Source organism: Pinus tabuliformis, chromosome 1_2 (assembly GCF_031772625.1).
Source record: "Pinus tabuliformis cultivar Carrire ecotype Pingquan chromosome 1_2, CPIR1, whole genome shotgun sequence".
Lineage (NCBI taxonomy): Eukaryota > Viridiplantae > Streptophyta > Pinopsida > Pinales > Pinaceae > Pinus > Pinus tabuliformis.
The window spans coordinates 867,169,663-867,190,251 of NC_142298.1; the positions used below are offsets into that span (position 1 = coordinate 867,169,663).

The following is a 20,589-nucleotide window of genomic DNA, read 5'->3' on the forward strand; positions in this document are numbered from 1 at the left end:
AATTCAAAATGTGGTGTATGTTCCAATATTAAAGAAGAACTTAATTTTTGTCTCTACTATTAGAGATCAACATTTAAAATTTTAATTTATGAAATCACATTGTTTGGTAAAGGATACATAGGAAACCTACAAGGTTGTTTCAAAAGCAATGAGAGTTGGAGGATTATACAAGATTGATGTAATGAAGAAATGACATCAAGATTTTGCATCACCATGCATGATAAATATAGAGCTTTGGCATTAAAGGTATGGACACTTAAATCATAATGACCTAATGTTACTACAAAAGAAATTGATGGTAGAAGGCCTTACAAATATTAAGGGTGAACACTTTGAATGCGAAGGTTGTGCACTAGGAAAACAACATAGGGGAGAATTTCATGTGCATGAAAATAGAAGAAAACATGAAATACTTGAACTAGTGCATATCGATGTATGTGGTCCAATGCAAACTAAGTCACTTGGTGGAGCATATTAATTTCTTATATTTATTGATGATAGCACCAGATACATCTGGGTGTACTTTATAAGAAATAAAAGTGATGTGTTTAAATACTTTAAAGAACTCAAAAGTATGGTTCAAAAGAAAACAGGAAAGAGCATTAAAATCATATGATTAGATAAAGGTGGTGAGTACACTTTAGGAGATTTAGTCAAATATTTCAAGAAAAATGGAATTATGAAACCATTTACAGTACCACATATACCTTAGCAAAATGGAATAGCTGAGAGAAAGAATACAACATTAGTTGAATGTACTCATCGTATGTTAAAAAGTAAAGGACTTTCTAATAGTTTTTGAGCTAAATCCATTAATACAACTATATATCTCAAAAATAGAATCCCTACAAAGTATCTTGAGCACGAAACACCATTTGAATCATTTTATGGTTTTAAACATAAAGTTGGTCATTTAAGGAGATTTGGATGCAAGGCCTTTTCTCATATTCCTAAAGAGGATAGGAGAAAATTAGATGCCAAAGCCATGAAATGCATTTTTATTGAATATTTTACTAATCAAAAAGCATATAAAATGTATGATCTAAAAAATGTATGATCTAAGTACTCACAAGGTCATTGCAAGTAGAGATGTTACATTTCATGAGCATACAGATAAACAAATAAAAGAAGGTGAACATAATGTATAGTATCCTACTTATGACAAATTTAAAGAAGTAGAAGAACTTGTGGATTCACTTTAAGCTAAAGAAAGCATGGACACTCCAGAAGACATTTCAAGAATTCAAATTCCACAAAGAAGTAATGAAGGCACTCCACCAAAAATAAGAATAGGAGAAGCTACTCCGCAGTGTAATGAACCTGTAAGAAGGTCAATACGTCAAACTCAAACCCCTATTAAGTATAAAGATTATGATTTAATACCTCAAGTAATAGCTCTTTTTGAGCCTTCAATTTATGAACAAGCTAAAAATTGTAAAGAATGGATGGAAGCTATGAAAGAAGAATATGACTCTACAATGACAAATGGAACTTGGGGATTAACAAAATTACCTAAAAATAAAGTTCCTATACGATCAAAATGGTTGTACAAAACAAAATTTAATGCATATTGGAGCATAGACAAGTATAAGGCAACATTAGTTGCAAAAGGTTATTCACAAAAGGAAGGTATAGATTATGAATATACCTTTTCTCCGGTTGCAAAAATGAACACAATCATAATAATGATAGCATTGGCCACTAAATATTATTGGAAGCTACATCAATTAGATGTGAAGTCAGATTTTCTAAATTATGACTTAAAATAGGAAATTTATCTTGTTCAGCCAAAATTATTTGTAAAGAAGGGACAAAAACATCTTGTATGTAAGTTGAAAAAGGCCTTATATGGACTAAAACAGGCGCCCCGATCTTGGTATGAGAAAATCGATAAATTCTTCTTTTAGCAAGGATTTAACAAAAGTAACAATGATCCAAATTTGTATATTACTTGACAAATAGAAATGGAGATATAGTATTAATCTCTATATATGTTGATGATCTAATAATAACATGGAGTGCTGATAAATTGATTAAGGATATAAAAAAGAAGTTATCACAAGAATTTGAGATGAAGGATGTTGGACAGATGCACTATTGTCTGGGTCTTGAAGTATGGAGAGATGATGGAAGGACATTAATCACTCAAAGCATATATACAAATGAGGTACTAAAGAGATTTAATATGAATGGATGTAAAGTAGTGAGTACAACATTAGAACAAAATATCAATCTGGGAAGTGATGATGGAACAAAGGAGGTGAATGGAACATTGTATCGACAATTAGTGGGAACTGAATTATCTCACTACCACTAGACCAAATATTTCTTATGCAGTAAGCATACTTAGTCAATTCATGGATAAGCCTCATGAAACCCATTGGATAACTACAAAAAGTGTCCTTCGATATTTAAAGGGAACTATCAATTTTGGTATTGAATATACTAATGATTGTCATGTTGAATTGACATGTCATTCTGATTCTTATTGGCTAGAAATACAGATGACAAGAAATCCATCACTAGATAAGTGTTCAATATAGGATCGAGAGCTATATCATGGAGTAGTAAGAAACAACCAATAGCTTCATTTTCATTAATTGAAGCAGAGTATAAAGCCTTATCTAGTGCCACCTGCAAAGATATATGGCTTAAAAGGATACTTGAAGAAGTTGGAGAAGCTCAACAAGAACCTACAATGATCATGTGTGATAATAAAAGCACCATCAAATTGGTAAACAATCTTGTATGTCATGTAAGGTCAAAGCATATAGACACACAATGTCATTTTGTAAAGGAAAAAGTATAGTAAAAGGAAATTGACTTAATATATTGTAATACAAATGAGAATGTGGCTGACATATTCACTAAGCCTCTTAGGAAGGACAAATTTGAGTTTTGTAGAAGCATGTTATGTATTCTAGAAAATCCATATTTTGTTGTAAGCCTAGTTGGGCCTTAGTCCAACAAGCATGTCAATTGAGAGGCTGTTTGTGTCTTATTCTATAGGGTATTTTGTATGTTTTTCTTGTGGTTGGAATGATGGGGAGTGTTGGAAAACATTATTTCTAACCAGCCAATCTTTCACATTAATTGAGTTAGGTAGGAAGATTGTCTCCTGGCTTCTGTAGAGTTCAACTAGCTTCTTGAAGAAGCCATCACAACCAAAAATCTAGGCATCCAGAAGCTTCATCGCATTGTATAAATAAAATTAAGTGGTAATAGAGTGATCAAGTTTTCTGAGCGTAAAAATTTGTTTTGAATGATCTCATCAGATACCGAGTGTGTTGTCCTCCTCCATTAATTATCAAAACAAAAGTAAGCCACAAAATATGTTGACTGCATGAAAATATGTGAAGGACCTTGGAATATTTATAAGAATGCATGCAACATTGAGTAAAGTTATCGGTAAACAAAGGAACGACCAAGAAAATAAGATTTACTTTGTCTCTGATAACCCAAGAAAGTTTCCTGTGGAGCCTAAGGACTTTCCTCTGTATATGACACTCGAAAAGATATCCTTCATATACATAGTTTATGCTTGTACCGATTTTTTTCTAATAATTGGCCTCATATATTATTGCCTGATATGTATTCCAAGTGAAAACTATTCGCCACGGATTTTGATATTTGTCACAGAATTATGCTTCACATACAGTTGGATTTCAGAGTAGGCCTTCAAGTGCTAGCCAGTTTACCGAAAGGTCTTCCGAAAAATGCTTTCTCAAAGGTGATATTTTGCTTGTATGTTTTCTTGTATAACCACAATTAAATATGGTTTTATACAACGTGTTCATGGATATGTTAAATGAATATTTATTAATCTTCATAAATGGACATATTTAAGAACGATTTACCATCTGTAGATATATGTATATGCACCAACGATCCTATCAAGGAACCTCCATTGACTGTAGAAAACACAACATTGGCCACTCTTGCCTTAGATTATCCTGTAGGAAAATTGTCATGTTATGTTTCTCAGGATGGAGGATTCCCATAAAGGAATCAATATTGCACTTACACACCAAATTATTTTTCTATTACACGTCTCACACCAAATTACATCATAGTTATAGAGTGCATATTGGATTAAAAAAACTCTATTATAAGAGAATATTTTTGAGAAAATTTCTCAACACACTCCAACATTTAACAAACCAAATCTTCCTATTTTCTATTGAAAGAATTATTTCCAACTCCCTCCCTTAACTCTTGAATTATTATATGAATTTCATTCCACATATAAATGACACCTATCAAATATGGTATGCATTGACACTTCTACCCACTTTGAAGTCTCACGTATAACACTATTTTTCCTCCATAGTGTTTGAAATTCCCACTTCACTCATTTAAGGTAAAATTGTCTCCAACCATCGTTGAGAATCTTACATGATCAACAATATTGACTCATTTTATTCTTCCAAACTACATAGCTCACTATAATTGTCAGAAAAAATAACCAATTAGAGAACCATCCTATGGACAAGCTCCCATCTATCAGATGACATAGCTCACTATGTCTCATAGTTATCTAGGATAGCTTTCTAGGTATTGAATGTGTTCAAAATTTGACCATACAACCTTAACTCTCAATCATACATATGCAAACATATAGTCAACATGATTCCGGAGCATCTTACTCATGAAATTGGAAAAAAAAACAATTGAAATGTGGAAGGAATTCGATTCATTTATTTTATTAGTAAATTAGTTCTGTTTTAGTTTAAAGATTAGAATGTTTGCATAGTAATTGTGTTTGAAAAATAAGAAATACTATCCTCTTTTGTGGATATAAATAGAAGTAGTTTCTTTTATTAGGTTTAGAAAATAAATTAGATTTGTAGGAGGAAAAAATCTTAAGAAATCGAAGGTTTTTTGGAGAAAAACAGAAAGCTTTGATTCCTTTTATGAGATTCCAACTCATCCAAATTTTAATAATGATAGAAGAAGAATTATATATATGATTATCTACAAATGAATTAATCAGTTTTTGTAATTCAAAAGAAAAAATAAAAATATGCTAGAAATTTATTGGAGATTCTCTAATTGAGAAATGTAACTTGAAAGTTTAAATTAGTTAATGTTGCTTGCAGAGTCCAACCATTAATCATTTTGTAGGTTAGACAAGATCTGGCATCACAAAATATACAAAATATGACATAACTAAATAACTATGCTTTAAAAAGGTTTGAGAGGCTCGACAACAAATTCAAAACCATTGTCATAATCTATTGATTTTTCAGAGACAACATCTAATGTATCTTTAGAAAGGGCTACGTTAGTTGACTATTTAATTTTTCCATTCAAAATATCTCTAGCACGAATTTTGCAATTGAATGTTGTGTGTCCATGTCTTCAACAGTAAAAACATTCCACCGAGTTCCTGTTTTTATTGACTCTTCCCTTGGAAAACAACGTCATATCGACATGTGAGTTTTCCTCTCTGTTACCTGATTTCACCCTCTTCTCTTCTACTAAGAGTGATGTAATAATTTCATCCACTTTCTCGTGGACATTTGACTTAATGTAAAAATATTATTATCATAATTTGATGACAAACTATTTAACAATAGAGCTTTTGCATCTTCTTCATCTATTTTTGTACCAATTTCTGCCAATTGATTCATAATAGACTTTAGTTCATTAATGTGAGTAGACAATGATGTATGTTCCTGCATTTTAAGTTTAAAAAGTTGTAATTTTAATGAGAACTTTGCATTTACCGCCTTTTCCCCAATTTTTAACTTAAATGTTCCCATATTTCTGCAGAAGATTTCTTCAAATCAATGAGATGAAGTTGGGAATCTAAGAGAGATAATCCAATTATAGACTTAGCTCTCTCCTCTCTTTTCTCCCAAGCACTTAATTGAGTGGGATTAGTAGGAGTTGTTTCGGTACCATTTACTAATCCCCATAATTTTTTATTCATCATATGTAGCTGGATTTTAACTTTCCAGGTATGAAAATTATGTCCATCAAACTTTTCCAATGCCAAATATTCCATTTTAAAAGAGGCCCAAAAAAAAATAAAATTAAACTTTTAGCTCGTGTCTTGGAAACCTGTAGTACGTTTTGCCCTCTCTTCTACACAAAGTAAAAATATAATCATTTCGGCCTATCAAAATAGCTACCCCTTCATAATGTGTTAATCAACTATCTATAGGAATCAATAGGTTATAATTTGAATGACCCCAAACAATTTTAATATTAATTCCACTAATTTAATTAAACGATGCCAATTAACAACATATGGAAGAAAATAACAGACCTCGGTGACTCTAGCGCATGGATTTGAATTACAAATTGTAGAAAAAGTCAATGAAATGACCCTGGTGATGCCCGGGAATAGTGCCCTCATGTCCACAAAGTCTTGACAATCACTGCAACAACGCTCCTCAACAATCCAATGACTAAGACACATGCACCATAGATCACATAGATAGATTCATGTCTCACAATGATTCTAGAAAAGCACACAATAACTATGAGCTCATATTCCAACCCCTTTAATGATAGAGGTGTTGACCCAGCTCTGATACCGAGAAAAGAATCAATATTTCACTCACACACTAAATTATTTTCCTATTACACCTATGAAACCAAATTACACAGTTATTATTTTTCTATTACACAATTATATAATGTATATTAGATTCAAAAAACTCTAAGGTAAGAGAATATTGTTGAGAAAATTTCTCAACACACTCCAACATTTAAGAAATAAAATCTGCCTATTTTCTATTGCAGTCATTATTTCCAACTCCCCCATTAAATTTTATGCTATCTTGGAAGCTTCGCATTTTGCAAATATTTTGCTTCCATTTTGAGATAACTACACCATTCAAGGCAGATTTGCAAAGGTTTACTTCTCAAATGCCGATGCTATTGAAAATAGGAATTTTCACTTCACTAGAGACTAGATGCATGTGAATGTAAGGAGCTAGCATTATATCTTGGAAGACACCCCAAACTAACTTATTAGCTGTAGTTTTTTATTTATATTACTTCTTGTAATAGTTTTAAACAATGTTTCTTTTTATTTTGCCATCTTCTATCAGAAAATGTATTTGAAATTGATTGTTGAATCTATAAGGCTATGGAAATGGGTAATGTTCCAGCACACAAACAAATAGAATACAAATGATTCAAGGAATGGCTTTCTAGAAGAAGTAGGCGAGATCATCCGAGTATAGTTTAGGTCTTCTGCCTTATTGAGTCCTTCCCATCAAATCTCTAGTTGAGATCACATCACCTTTCTTAGACCATATTCAAAATCTAGTAAATCTTCTTTTCTATGAATCTTTTGATTTCAAGTGCATATTTCACTGGACAAGGGAGAGGATAGGGACATTTAAGGAAATGATCTGCCTAGTCTTATATATGTCTCGCGTGACAAGCGACCTAGAATCGCCCGCTATTACAAGGCCTATGCTCTTAATGTTTTGGTAATATATTTTCATGTATGTTGTTCTAATTACCAAGTAAGTTGTAGACATTTCTCATATCTTATGTTCTAATTTCCAAGTGAGTAGCGATAAATAAGTTTAGAAATACTATCTAGTTAAGGTCGTTGAATATTACAGGACGTAATTTGTATTGTTGGAAGATAAGAGTCTTTGGCATAATGAGAAATGCTCCATTCATTCTCACTCTTGATTGTGACATGTACACCGACAATTGTGAAGCACTTCGTCAAGCCATGTTATTTTTCTTGGACCCCAAAGCAGGTCACTAATTTTCCTATGTCCAATTTCCTCAAAGTTTCCATGGCCTCACAAAGAATGATCTCTATGAAAATAATATGAGGACGATCTTCCAGGTGAGCATATACATTTTTGACATCTGTGAAATCATGTGAAAATTTATAGATAAATGCATATATAATTCGACCTATCAATATTCATATGAAGATCAAATATAAAAGGTTGGACGGAATTAAAGGTCTATTTTACACAGTCGCATGATGCATTCATCGCAGGGATGTATTATGCAGAAGTGAGTGAAAACAAAGGTCCTCAAAACATCATAAAACTGTGTCATACTCCACTATTTGTACAGAAGATGAAATCATTCCGAAAGATGAAGCAAATTCATCAAATATGTTGAAAGATGCATGAGAGCTTGCAAATTTCACATACGAAAACAACACCCTCTAAGGAAAAGAGGAAAAATTCTAAACTCCATTATTAATTCGTAATCATATCATGAGACCACGTAGCAAGATATTGATTGCTAAACTTACTACTTTTCTTTTGGATGTTGGCATGATATATGGTTGTGTTGTTGAGGATGTACTGACAGGATTTGTTATACAGTGTAAAGGATGGAATTTTATTTACTGCAATCCAAGGCGAATGGCATCTTTAGGGTCTGATCCAAATAATTTAATTGGTACAGTAATTCAACAAAAGAGGTGGGTTGTCGGCTTATTTGAATTGGTTGTGAGTAATTTTTCTTATTATGTGCATGGTATTCAATGAGCACTAATAGCCCAACGAACGTGTTATAGTTTCTACTCCCTATGGTTTCTATTTTCCATGTATATACTAACCTATGGTTTAGTTCCTCGTATTTGCATGCTCTGTGGTCTATAATTATTTCTGAATGTATCTTTATGAAAGAATTTATGGGTAGAGGAGAGGAGTCTCACTCGAGACTTCAGTTTTGGAGATCATATCACAACTAGACAGGAGCTTAAAACACAAAAATTTAACGCACATCAAAACATAGTAAAATAGAGTAAAATGGAGGAACACAATAAACATTTTGGCTTTTAATTCTAATGCATGAAATACATTCATATGGATATTGCAGGTCCTTCACCAAGTAAAACAAGTTCTACTGTGATTTACATTAACTAGGAGTTGCAGAGTAACTCTTTGTAAAACCTTGTAACAAATTGTTCTCACATGCCCACCAAAATTTGCTACACGATTTTCTCTCTGAAAATTTCTAAGAATTACACCCTCGAATAATTTTTTAAATACTTCTACACATGTATATTTAAAAAAAAAACATTTCAACACATTAATTTATGACAAAGTGAAAGTATTAAGACATAGTATGAGCAGTTGTACAAAATAAATGATTTTATGAACTTGCAAATGTTGCAGAGTGTATGTAATAGTTCCAGAATAAATATTTGACCATACTTTTTCACCAACCCTTCATTAAATTCTATTTTTTTCTTAATTACTTGATGTGTGTTGAAGAATGGTTTGATGTGTACTCCTTCTCAGAACATGAACCTATAAACAAAATCTACTATGCTAGTATGGTTGTTGCTAGTGTATTTAACACGATGGTTGGCATTAAGTTTCCAACACTCCCCCTTAATCACAAATTATGCCATTGACAATTCCCAAACAGTCTATGAGATAAACAAAATTTTCACGTCCCAATGGCTTTGTGCAAATGTCATAAAACTATTCCTATGACCTGTAGTGCTGCAACACAATTTCACCATTGTTAATCAACTCTATAATAAAATGATATTTAGCATCAATGTGCTTGGTCCTCTTGTGAAAAATAAAATTCTTTGATAATGCAATTGTGGAATTGTTGTCGCAGAAAATAGTTGTTGTTCCCTCTTGGTCGTGGCATAAATCTCTCAACATTCTTCTCATCCAAACTGCTTGACACGTTGTTGTTGTTGCAATGACAGATTCAACTTCTTTTGTTGACAATGACACTATCTTTTTCTTCTTGGAGGCCCATGAAATGGCTCCCGAACCCAAATTAAAAACATATCTCGATAGGCTCTTTCTATCATAAACACTTCTTGCCCAGTCATTGTCAGTATAACCAAACAAATTAAAATTATTTGTTGCAGTGTACAAAATAACGTACTCCTTTGTCCCATTGACATACCTCAGAATCCTTTTGGTTTCTTGCCAATGTGTGTCCTTGGGTGTCTCCATAAGCCTCCACACCAGGCTTACTCGATACATTATATCTAACTTAGTTTCCGTTAAATACACGAAGCTGCCCACAATACTTTTGTATCATGTCGGATTGACATTGATGTTGCAATATTCTTTGCTTAACTTCAACCCCATGATAGTTGGAGTTGGTGTAGGCTTTCTATTCTTCATATTAAACCTCTCCAAAATTTTTGCTACATACTTTGCTTGGGAAATAAAAATACTATTTTTTGTTTGTTTCACTTCTATGCTCAAAAAATAGCTTAACAACCCCAAGTCAGTCATTTCAAGCTCACTTATCATGACTTCTTTGAAATCAGCGATGAGTAAATCATCATTTCCTGTATAAATCAAACCATATACATATAAGGCAACATAAGAAGCTTACCGTCACTCTCTTTGATGTAGAGAGTAGGCTTACCATCACATTTGTCAAAGCCATTACCGTTACTCTCTTTGATGTACAGAGTGGCCTTACCATCAAATTTGTCGAAACCATTGTTCATCAAGTAAGTGTCTATTCTACTATACTATGCACATGGTGCTTACTTCAGCCCATAAGGATATTTCCTCAACCTATACACCTTGTCTTATTGACATTCTACCTCATAACCAGGTGGTTGTGGAACATGTACTTCCTCTTTCAACACTCCATTCAAGAACATTGATTTTACGTTCATTTGAGACACTTTCCATTTATTTTTCATGGTAATGGACAACACTATATGCACTGTCTCCATCCTTGCAATTGGTGAAAATGTCTCCACATAATCTCTTCCATGCTACTACTTATATCCTTTGACAACTAACCTTGCTCTATTCCTTTCAATATTTCCTTCAACGTTGCTCTTGGTCTTATAGACACACTTCACTCCAATGACTTCTTTTCCTTGCAGAAGGTTTACTAAATCCCATGTGTCATTCTTTTCTATTGCTTCTATTTCTTCATCCATTGTCGAAACCCATTTTTCTTCTTTGACTACATCCTCAACATGGATTGGGTCATCTACATGAAAAAAAAGGCAAATAAGGAATTCAGACCAGCACTACTACCAACTTCATCTTTCTCATAAATTTCACTTAAATTTCTAAATGTATGTCTTCTTATGCTTTCAGAAGATGGATTTGACATATCACTTGGTGTTGCACTTGATGTGCACTTGAAGTAAATGGTGTTGTGGGTCTTTGCGGCGTGCTTGGAGAAGAACTTGCTTGACTGTGCAATTTTTTCCTACTATTGGTTGATGGTGTCACTCGTTGACTACTTTGTTGATCTTGAATAGGAGTAGAGGTAGTCATGGTTTAAGAATTACTTTTTTTGGTCAATTCGTCTTTGTCTTCTTGGGGTATGCATGCTTTCACATTGATTTTCATCTCCAAACTTCCATCCCATGCTTCCTCTTCTATGAATTGCACATGTCTCTTGATTATGACCTTCTTGGTTGATGGATTGTAGAGCTTGTATGCCTTGGATTCATCACTATATCCAACAAATATGCATTTATCCCCCTTGTTGTCCAACTTAGTCCTTAACTCATCTGGGATGTGTACATAAGCCACACATTTGAACACTCTCATGTGAGTGACACTATGCTTTCTTCCACTCCATGCCTCTTCAAGAAAAATATTCTTGACATTTTTGGTTTGGCACTTATTAATGATATTTTTTGCACAAGTGACAGCTTCAACCGACTAGTCATTTGGAAAATGCTTTGCCTGCAACATATTCCTTTCCATTTCCATAATATTCCTATTCTTCCTTTCTGCGACACCATTTTGTTGAGGTGTATACCTTGTTCTAAATTTACTCTGAATTCCATGCTCCCTACAAAAACATAGGAAATCATTTGAGATGTATTCTTCACCTCCGTTAGTCCTCAAGACTTTGATGTAGTTTCCACTTTTCTTCTCAACAAGAGCTTTGTATTGGCAAAAGCGTTCAAACACTCCACTTTTCTATTTTAGGAAGTAGATCCATGTCTTCCTTATGTAATCATCTATGAAGATCAAGAAATAGTAGCTTCCACCAATTGATGGTGTCTACATTGGTCCACGTAAGTATGAGTGGACAATCTCCAAAGGTGCCTTTTCCCTTATTGACTTTCTTACTGGAAATGTCTCTCTATGTTGTTTGCCCAAGATGCATCCTTAACATAGGTTGTCCTTTTTTATATGAGTGGTAATCCATTCACCATGCCTTTCATATGTAACAAGTTCAAACCTCCAAAGTTGATATGGCCAAATCTCAAATGCCATAACTAGTTTTCATCTTTGACCTCTGCCTGAAATTTTACTTGTGTGATAGTTGCAACTTTTCTTCCATCCTCTTGTGAATTCATTGACATTTGTTCTTGTACACCTTCTTCCTTCAAATCTAATTTTATATTTAGCAGAAACATTTTATTGCTTTTCATCTAAACTTTCACAATCAACTGTCCGCTCGGAGACTTATCAAAAATTGTGCACTCATAATTTTTGAAAAAGACATTGTAGCCCTTTTTCATGAGTTGTCCAATGCTTATGAGGTTATACTTCAAACCAAAGAAAAAAGAAACATTTGAAATGTTCTTCTTCTCCCCCTTCTTTTTTAGAATATTGACTCTTCCTTTGCCCATGACAAAGACTTTGCTAGCAGTCCCTAATGTCACTTCAGATTTCACACTTTCATCTAAATTGGAAAAAATTTCAATGTTCCCTGTCATGTGGTTGCTAAACCATCAATCAAGAAACTATGCATCACTTTGTTTTTCTTGTGCTATATTACAAGCTAAAAACATGCTATCTTGGTTCTGATTTTGCTTTGTGAAATTTGCACTTGGTTTGTTACTTATGTCATCTTTTTTTTTAACATTCATTTGCATAATGACCATACTTATTACAATAATGACATTGAACTTGAGGTTTATCATATGTTCGTCCTTGTGCCTGATTTTGTCTTTGGCCTTGAGTTGGATTTTGATTGTTGCCCCTTCCACTCGAGATTGAAGCGCTACCTCTTCGACCTTTGTATGGGATTCTTCCTCGTCCTAGAGCACTTGATCCTCCTCTGCCTCTACCTTGACCAAATGAAACTTGTGTATTGAAGGAATGTTCCAATGAGTTTGTTGCTCTATTCAATCTATCTTCATGAGAAATTAGTGATGCATGAAGTTCATCTACTAAAAACTATGAGAGATCCTTTGTCTCTTCTATGGCCACAACAATGGCATCAAACATTGTTGGCATACTTCTCAAAATTTTCTCAACTATTTTCCTTTCCTCAAGTGTCTCACCATGAGATCTGATTTGTGTAACCAGTCCAATTACATGTGTAAAGAATGAGTCAACATTCTCAGTCTCTTTCATACAAATTGTCTCAAAGTCTCTCCTGAGCATTTGTCATTTTGTTGTCTTCACTTTTGCCATGACTTGGTAGGTTGTCTGGAGCATGTACCATGATTGCTTGGACTTTTTTTCTACTACAACCCTTGGGAAAATAATTTCATGAACTGCTTGAAAAATATAGAAGAACGCTTTTGAATCCTTCTTCCCATTGTCCCAAAACAAATCATTTTCTGCTTCTGACAAGGTAGTGTATGTTGCAACATTTGTTGGTTCTTGGAACCCATTCTCCACCAATTCCAAAATATCTTCGGAAGAAAATAGAGGCTTCATTGTTATAGCCCAATAGTCATAATTTTTTCCATTAAACTGAGGTATCTAAGGATTAGTAAATTTTGTGCTTGATGCTGCCATTTCTGATTGTAAAAACAACTTTCTCCCTACTAATAAAGACACTCCAAAAATCTTCCTTCAAAATAATTTTTGACTGCCACTGAAAAAAATTGTTGTTACACAAACAAATTTTCACCCGCTCTGATACCACCTTAAATATTTTATGGGCAGAGGAGAGGCATCTCCCTTGAGACTCCAAAAATCTTACTTCAAAACAATTTTTTCTTGCCAGTAAAAGCACTTTCTCTTACACTAACAAAGATTCACCTGCTGTGATACCACATTAAAGAATTTATGGGTAGAGGAGAGGAGTCTCCCTCAAGACTTCAGTTTTGGAGATCAAATCACAAGTAGATAGGAGCTTAAAACACAAAAATTTAATGCACAACAAAACATAATAAAATGGAGAAACACAATAAAAACTTTGTTTTTTTATTCTAATGCATGAAATACATTCATATGGAGATTGATCTGATACCAAATTAAATAATTTATGGGTATAGGAGAGGAGTCTCTCTCAAGACTCCAAAAATATGCCTTGAAATCAATTTTTTTCCTGTGAGTAAAAACACATGTTCTTACACTAAAAGAGTTTCATTTGCCGCGATATGATGGGCCTTTATATTAAACATAAATTAAGGCCCATTCGACCATCCTTCAACACATTAAACCTCTATTTTTGACTTAGATAATGTAATTTTAACTTTAATATGTTCATTAGGAAGGTTTATGGATAATTACATATTTGTGGAATATTGTGAGAATATTGGGCAGATTATGGATATTTGGAGGAGGAGATAATCTATGGACTTGCTCCTTACTATAGGGGGATCAATATTAAATAATAAATCAACAAGGTATTATGGAATTATGTCACAGATTGCGGAGCTCCAATGATTGAGAAAATCTAGGAATGTGTTCTCTCCCATTTAATGTAGATTCATAGTATTAGGAACCAGATCCAATAATCAAGGGATTTTGGTGGGGAAAGATTCCTCCTTTCATGGGAAATGATTCATAATCATTTTTTATAAGTACCAAATATAATTTTCCTATAGGGGTGGATTTTTATTAGTATTCTTGTGGAGAGAACTTGTATTTTTGCAGCTCCATTGTCATTTCTTGCAGAGATGTAATTGTATTTATGGAAATAATGAAGATTGGTGACATTTTCAACTTCTAAATCTTAGTTTCATTCATAGGAATCTGATTTTCCTTGGTCTTGGCCATCCCAAGAGCCTTAGAGCCCTTTTTATTATTTTATTTTCTTCTTTTCACTTCTTATTCACATGCATCTCTTGTTCTTGTTTCTTTCTATCTCTGCATCTAATATTAATGATTTCTTGTTGTATGATTAGGTTAAATGTTTGATGTAACCTCTTTTTCAAGATCGCAAGAATATTTCAACCTTGGAAAATATTTGTAAGGTCGTGGTAATCATTGAGCTACTTTGATTAGTTTGTTTATTCCCAAATCTAGATTTCTGGAACTCCTTTATGGAAAATAGCAGTAAATTTCTGCTATTTTTTAGAGCATGCTAAAGAGATTCAATCGATTTGGTTCCACTAACATTAGATAAAATAAATAAATAAATTATATTTAATAAAAGAAATTACCCTATTGCATATTCACCTTATTAGGTTATGCATTTGATAGATTTACTAGCTCACTATTTTTTGAATTTCTAGATTTTAGACTAGTAATTTTCTGCCATTTTTTAGCATGGGTTAACAAATGTATTTTTGAGTGATTCGACTTGAAATGGAGACCTAAGACATCCTATTAAATAATAGAATTTGTCCCATTCAATTTGGATTTGATTTACTTGGTCATTTGATGAATTATATTTTCCTGTAGTAAATATGTAACATCCTCTGGTTTCTTGTAGTAGCCTTCCAACATGTGTTTACTTGCTTAGATTCACTCAAGAAGCTTCATTATTTTCCCTTATGGTTGAATCAATACCCTTAGGCTCTAAATAAATGTCTAGGGAAGACTAAATACCACTTAGGACTCGCCTCTTTACCCATGAAAAACATTTCAGTAATTTGGTTTAATGGACATATTTATGGATTGGATAATAAAATGATGATTTTCTTGATTGCCACTTCGAATGAACTTTGTTAATGGATCTAAACTCTTTTAAATTTAATGGCTTACATTTATTTTGTGATATTTATGAAATTAGAATAGGTTTCTTTCCTTGTACTTTCTTTCTTACAATAGGTTTTCGAGCATTTCATTTTCTGCAATTAGTTTAGGATTTGACTTTAGTACATGGACTCCATTACATCATGACATCATAGGAAGGACACATTGTATGTTTCACATATAGTGTCGATACCTCTTAAGTTTTTATGAACCCTAGGTTGATAATTAAATTTGGTAGCCTTGGAAGTTGCAGCATTCTTGTTGCAACACCGAGGCTCATCCCTTTTTGGCATCGTTGCCGGGAAGGTGTCAAAGTATGCATTGTTTTCTTCCCTAGTTGATTCATTTCTTTTACTTTTTGCTTAAACAAAAAAATTTCATTAGGCATATTTCATTTCAAAAAAAAAAAAATTCATTGCATTAGTGTTTTCATTCAATCATAAAAACAATAAAAAAATTCTCCACCACCAACCCACCCCCACAATTGATCACATGGTGCACTAAGAGCCACATCACCATCCACTTTTTTATGTAGAAGAAGAAGAGATGGAAAATAATATAGAATAAATGGATGGAGATGATGACAATGAGGAGGTTCCTCTTGGATTTCCCATTCAAGGTACTGATGGTAGTGTGCACATGAAGAACATCCCGCCATCTTTTCTTCCAAAACTTCATGGTCTAAGGTTAGAGGATCCAGAAACCTTTCTCTTTGAATTTGAAATCCTTTGTACATCTTATGGTTACTTGTTAAACACTAAAAAATTGAGATTGTTTCTGGCAACATTGATGGATAGAGCTCTTAAATGGTTCATGAGTTTAGCGACTAATTCAATAAGATCATGGAATGATATGCAAAAGATATTTGTAGAAAAATATAAAGATCATGATATTAAATAAAAAATCTTTAGAATGAATAAAATAGAAGATGAGAGCCTTGAGGATCTAATATATAGGTTCATGTATAATGTTAAGAGGAAAAAATTACACCATTTAGGATGTTACACACTAAAAACCCTCTTACTTAGAACAATTAGGGATGAGTGGAATGAGATCCTTGATCTCATGAGTGGAGGTGACGTATACCAGTTATCATTTGAAGTAATTTGTGAAACATGCAAACACATATCAAGAGGAAGGGAAAAAGTAAGTAAATCGGCATCAAGATCGATAAGTCAAGCTAAACTTGGAAATTTGCTTGATAACTTTAAAACAGAAATTCTTAGCAATCTACCCAAACAAGTAGAAATATTAAGAATGAAAGATGAAGAAAAAGAAGATGTTGATATTTGTGTTGTCTATGTAGAATCACATGATGTTAAATGTTGCTCCTCATTTTCAAGGTTGAAGGAATTTTACCAAGAGGACAATGGAACAAGTTAATTGCTCATGCAGCTATGTTATGTAGCTCTAAGAGGACCATGGCAGCCTATTCAACCTGGTATGATGCAAGATCCTAATTCCAAATTTCAAGCTTATTCACATCCATATAAAAGTAATTGGAACACACCCTTTCCTTGGCAACATTGGCCATCTCAACCTCAAGACCAATCTTGGTAGAAAGGTTGGCAAGGAACTTATGGGATCCATCCACAATATCCTCCATATTTTTCTCAATATCTTCCATACCTAACTCCATGTTATTCCTACCATCCACCTCCACCACAACCACAACCCCAACAATGACAGCCTATTCAACCTAATATGATGCAAGAGCCTAATTCACAATGTCAATATTATTCACATCCATCTAAAAGTAATTGGAACACACCCTTTCCTTGGAAACATTGGCCATCTTAACCCCCAAACCAATCTTGGCAGCAAGGTTGGCAAGGAACTTATGAGATCCATCCACAATATCCTCGATATCCTCCATACCTAACGCCATGTTATCCCTACCATCCACCTCCACCACAGCCACAACCCCAACCACATCAATCTAAAATATCCACTCCCACACAACTACCTGTACCACCATTTCCAAACGCACACATTGAAGTAGCTCATCCCACTTACAATGTTGAGGTATAACAATTCAAACCATCTACTTGTTGGCATTATGATTCTAGTATGGCTCTATGTTACAGATGTTGTACTTGATGGCAACACCCTCAAGTGGCAATACTCTGATCAGGCTCTCAAAATGTTGAAAATTAAGAAGTACGCAGGAGAATAGTTCAGAAGATGCATACACGCAGGTACACCGTGAAGGGACCACAGCCAGACACGCAGGTCACCCGTTCAGAAGGTGCATACCCCCAGTTTCACTTACTTCAAGGCAGAGAAGCGCATTCTCGTGGGGTTTCCTATGTTTGGCCCGTGGTATTTAACCCGCCGCTCTTGATTCTATGGTTTTGGCCCGTGGTATTATTTTATATTATTATTATTATTGAGCCCCATGTTTTTGGGACCCTTGTATTGGTTATCTATGGTATTGATCCATGATTTTAGGAGGAGCTTCCCTATATAAAGCAAAGGAGATCACTTGGCTAAGTATCTTTTGCAAATTGAATATCTTGAGATCTGAAATATTGGGTTATTGTTTTAAAAGCTAGATCTATATGAAAGTAAAGTTGAAAGCGAATCTGTGAAGGGTGATCTCTCGAGCGCATGATTAGATCTGGGCATCTGACTAACTGTGGCACATTGGTGGACTGCCAATTCGGCCCTAATCAGAAGTACGCAGCTGATTAACGGTACAGGTGCGTGGGTACGCAGAGAAGAAACAGGAGAGTTGTGTGGGTACGCAGAGCAGAAGAAGGGGCACTGCGTGGGTACGCAGAGCAGAAGAAGGAGAACTGCGTGGGTACGCAGCGCGATAAAGGTTCAGGTGCGTACGCATAGTAAAAGTACGCGGCGCGATAGTATCTTTGAGTGCGTGGCTTCAGTAACAGTACACGGTGCGATAGTGTCTCTGGGTGCGTACGTACAGTAACAGTACACAACGGGATTGAAGAAGCAGTGCGTGGGTACGCGGTGCAGCGGAACGCTCTCTACGGGTATACGCAGGGAAGCAGAAGGTGAAGTGCGTAGCGACACAGGCCAGAGAAAGAAAAACTGCGTATCTGTCTTAAGATCTTCTGTTGACTGAATTTTTCTGTTGATAAGGTGTTCTGGGTTAGTTCTGTTATTGTTGATCTGGTTACTGCAATTGACTGTGTAATTTACATGTACTTGATGATCATTTGATGCTTATGGATCCAGTTTGAAAATTTATGAAAAGTGGTCCTTGTAAAGAAGTAGGGGGTTGTAGCTCCCTTCTAGGAAAGACTGGAAAACGAGAGAGAGTTGTAGCTCTCTGCAGGTTGCAGCCTATGTACTGGTAAAGGACTGCACCAGTACGAAATCATTGTAAAAGGAGTTTCTAATTTGAAAGAAGATAGAGACATATTGCAGCAGGTGGTTTTCACCCACATTGGGTTTCCACCTTATATCTGGTGTTCTTTGGTGTGACTATCTATTTTTCTTGTTCATGCTCATTATTTTATGGTACTGATATGCAAAAGTAATTCAAAGTATAAATAAGGAAGACTTGTTAAAAGAACTTGATAATACTGATTCACCCCTCCTCGTAGTATTATTTCCAACAATTGGTATCAGAGCAGGTCCTTCGGAGAAGCTTGATTGCTTGAAGGAAGATCATTCATCATGAGCAACTACAAGAGGAAAGCATAAACCAGGCCACCAATTTTTGACGGGACAAACTTCAATTATTGGAAGGTAAGAGTTACTGCCTATCTTCAATCTCTTGGTACAGAAGTTTGGAATATCATAGATACAGGCTACACTTTTCCTTCAGCTACTCCTACAGATACGCCCGAAAAGAAGAAATATGAAACAAATGCTAAAGCAGTCAATACTTTGCTGGGATGCTTATCTCAAACAGAATTCGTAAAGGTTATGAAATATAAATCCGCAAAATAAATATGGGACAAGATTGTCTTGAGCTACGAAGGAGATGAACAGGTAAAGTGTGCTAAACTTCAAATTCTCAGGATTCAGTATGACAATCTGAGGATGTATAATGATGAAAGTGTGGCTAACTATTTTCTTTGGGTAGATGAGATTGTTAATTGCATGAAAAACTTGGGTGAAGAAATAAAAGAGGCTATTGTGGTTGAAAAAGTTCTAAGATCATTGTCCCCCAAGTTTGAATCTAAAGTGTCTGCAATAGAAGAAAAGGAAAATCTACGAATTCTTACTATGTCTCAGCTTCACGGAATTCTAACTGCTTATGAAATGAGAAAGGGAGGTCCTTCAGACAGAAGAGAAGCTGTTTTCAAGGCTTCAGGCAAAGGAGATTATTATGAAGCAAGTCACGTTCCAGAAGAAGAAGAAGAAGAATCAAATTTTGTCGGAAATCTTCAAAGGGGTTCTGGAAGGTTCGGAGGTAAGTTACCTTTTAAATGCTTTGCTTGTGGAAGAGTAGGTCATTATGCTGCAAAATGTCCTTATAAGGATAAAGGAAAGGAACCTGCTAGATGGAACAAGAAACAGAGTGCAAAAAAGAAAAGCTACTACACTCATGAAGATAGTGATGGTCTATCAAATAGTGATGAAGATGAACGAGGTAATGACTATAAACTGTTAATGGCATTTGAAGATGATGATTATATGGATGCTATAGATATGGATAGCCTTTATGAAGAAATTACTAGACTCAAGAGATGTATAGAAGAAAATAATATGATCATTGATACTCTACAATTTCAAATTGATGAAAAGGAAAAACATCTTGAAAAATTAGAAGGTGAAATTGTTGGTCTTAGAAAAGAGATTGAGAAAACAAAAACTA

The 20,589-nt window shown here is 34.4% G+C and overlaps 1 pseudogene; it reads left to right on the forward strand.

Moving 5' to 3' along the window:
* The first annotated feature begins 3,380 nt into the window (after window positions 1–3,380).
* Window positions 3,381–20,589, forward strand: part of LOC149208681 (cellulose synthase-like protein E6) — a 42,322-nt pseudogene continuing 25,113 nt past the window's right edge.